Consider the following 3010-nt stretch of genomic DNA (forward strand, 5'->3'; position numbering starts at 1 on the left):
TGGGATTCCCGAAATAAGAACCAAAAGTCAGCATACCGTCTGCTTGTCCTTGAATCTTTCTGTCCCTGCCTCATAACTGTACTCCCTCCGGTCCTTTTTACTTTACACATTGAATTTGTCGAAAGTCAAACTTTGCTAAGTTTGACCAAATTTATATTAGAAATTATTAGCATCTATAATATCTAATAAATATAATATGAAAATATATTCCAAGATAAATCTAATGATATTGGTGTTGTTATGTGAATGTCTATAATTTTTTATATAAACTTGGTTAAAGTTGGATGAGATTGACTTTGGACAAACCTAATATGCAGAGTAAAAAGGACCGGAGGGAGTACAACATTTTTATTTTCTCTCTCTCAAAAAAGAAATGTACAACATTTTATCAAAAAGATAGATGTATATAACAACAACAACCTGTATGAGTCTGCACATAATCTGACGACCAAGCTTTGTCCAATCCAATACTGCAGATAATCATCTGGTATTAACACCACGCCGCTTGTGTCAGTAGATGGTTTATTTATGATCATACATCTGCACCATGCTAGTACAATTCTTCAGCCTTGAGGAAAGTTTTGCAGAGGTTGAGCCAGAACTCCCTGTCAGGGCTAGTAGCCTTCAGCTGCCTCTTCACGTCTCAGCGAACGACACCTGCAATGTGCAAAGTGGCAAATCAGATCGTATCATGGAAGAACGATGGTAACATAGCTAGAGGGAAGCACTCACGGTGATGGCTTGGCTGGTGGAGAGGCGGTCGACGAGGCTGAGGTGTATGTCGCCGGTGTACTCCGGGTGGCCCTGGATGCCCAGCACGTGGTCGCCGACGCAGAACATCTCCACACCGGTCTTGTCCGATGACGCCAGCACGTCGGCGCCCAGCGGCGCCTCCCAGACCTCATCCTGGTGGCACTCGGTGATCTTGGCGTACTGGGGCAGGTCCTGCAGCGCGTCGAGGAACCTCCACGGCGGCAGCGTTGCCGCAATGGCCACCTCCCGGATACCTATGTCCCACCCGCCTCTCTTGGCCTTCCCGACGCGGCCGCCCAGAGCGCGGCATATCACCTGGTGGCCGAAGCAGATGCCGAGGACACGCTTCCGGGCGGCGACGGCCTCCTGGACGAGTTGGCACAGCCGCAGTATCCACAGCTCGTCAGCGTACGCGTCATAAGGGCTGCCGCTGATGACGAAGCCATCGTATCGTCCGACGTCGTCCAGGTCGGGGAGCTCCCCGTCCACCGCCCGGAACATGTCCCACTGCTCGCACACGTCGCCAGAGCCAAACGCACTCACGAAGACGTTGAAGTAGCCGCCGTACACCTTGAGCACGTACTCCGAGTCCCGCGCCGCCAGCAGCAGCGCGTACCTCCTGCTCCTCCTTGGCTGATCATCAGCTGCCACAAACTTCATGGCGGACTCCGGATCAGTTCTTTCAGCAGGAAGGAGAAGCTAGACCACGCAGGGCTGAGCTTATAGCGCTTTGCTAATGAGTAGGATTGGCTGTAGTGATTGATCAGCTGGAGACGATCGCTGGCATTTATAGAGGCCGGTCGGAAGCTGGGGAGAAGGGGAGTACGTAAACACGAGGAGTGAAATACATGCTCGCTTTGGAGAGACTTCTTTTTGCATGGTAGAATTCTTGGTCTGACACGACCAATGCAACTTCCACCGGCAGCCTAGAAGAACTGATCACACGACCAATACATATTTCCTCTGGTCGATCATGCATGCGACCAATTTTGCAGCACGAAATGATATGATCGGTATGGCAAGCTTTTTACGGAGGTCGTCTTGGTCGCCATATTAGTCAGCAGCCGTCTAATCATGGTTTTGTGGGGGGAGACTTTGTCAAAATGCCGTTCAAGATCTCTGTGCACTTTTTTTTGGCTCTCCGCGTTAAAAGAAACCGTCGGCTTCCTCATTTGTTTTGGATTAGAATTAGCAGCCTGAGACCAATGGAGATCAAGACCCTCACACGAAGAACAAAGAACGGCAATCGACATAAAACTGAAACTACCACTCCTTGAAGAGTTCTCCATATTTATCTTTGTTGCACATACAAGCACTCCATATCATCAAGTGCATCCAAGTACTCCACATTACCAACTCAAAAGAAAAGCACTCCATATTATCAAGTTTGTTAGCCCTAAATATTCCATTTTCGAGCACATGCGAAGCCTCCACACTCCATTTTCATGCACATGCAATCCCTCCATATCATCAAGTAGTACATTTAAGCCCTCCCCATCATCATTTTTTTTCCTTTAGCGACAATTACTTTGACTGAAGTAGTACATGAGGCACTATAACGTGCATTCACTCTCATTTACTGCTAGGTTTGCTTTCTTTCATATGATGATAATGTGGATGGTGAATATTCTCATATATTCCTTTTTATTCACAATAATGTAATCCTAAAAATTCTCACAACTCATGGGGCATACCTAGTAAGCAAAAAAAAAAAAAACTTGCACAAAATTCAGTAGTGCATATGTAACTCTTCTTTTCCTCTACTCCTTTACTCCTACATGGCTATATGGTTGTTTTCTTACAAGAAAAATTGTGTGTTCGGTCCATAGTCTTAGGTTCATAATGACGGGGCCACAACCCGGGGGTCGCTCACCAAGCCGGTCAAGCCAAGGGATGCACCAAGGCCTGGGGGGCCAACAAGGGTAGGAACCGACCTTGGGGCGGCTTGTTCTCCAAGACAAGCATGGCAGCGGTCTAGATTGTATCTCCTCCCTGTAAAACCCTATCCTCCACCGCCTATATAAGGGGAGACAGAGGAACACCTACGAATCCAATCTAGAGAACAACTCTCGGTAGCAACCCCGTCCTCCATTGTACTCCTTTACTCCAACATTGCTATATGGTTGTTTTCTTACAAGAAAAATTGTGTGTTCAGTCCATAGTCTTAGGTTTATAACCCCCTTCCTCACTATAACTTAGAAAAGCCTGACCAGTGCAATGCATGTGCCTATTTTGACAACACATTGGTCACAACGAT

At 47.2% G+C, this 3010-nt stretch overlaps 1 pseudogene; it reads right to left on the reverse strand.

Annotated features, from left to right (window-relative positions):
• Positions 1-550: 550 nt before the first annotated feature.
• On the reverse strand, positions 551-2718 carry LOC119299572 (annotated as a pseudogene).
• Between the last annotated feature and the right edge of the window lie 292 nt (positions 2719-3010).

The sequence above is a fragment of the Triticum dicoccoides genome, chromosome 5A (genome assembly GCF_002162155.2).
Source record: "Triticum dicoccoides isolate Atlit2015 ecotype Zavitan chromosome 5A, WEW_v2.0, whole genome shotgun sequence".
NCBI classification, from domain to species: domain Eukaryota; kingdom Viridiplantae; phylum Streptophyta; class Magnoliopsida; order Poales; family Poaceae; genus Triticum; species Triticum dicoccoides.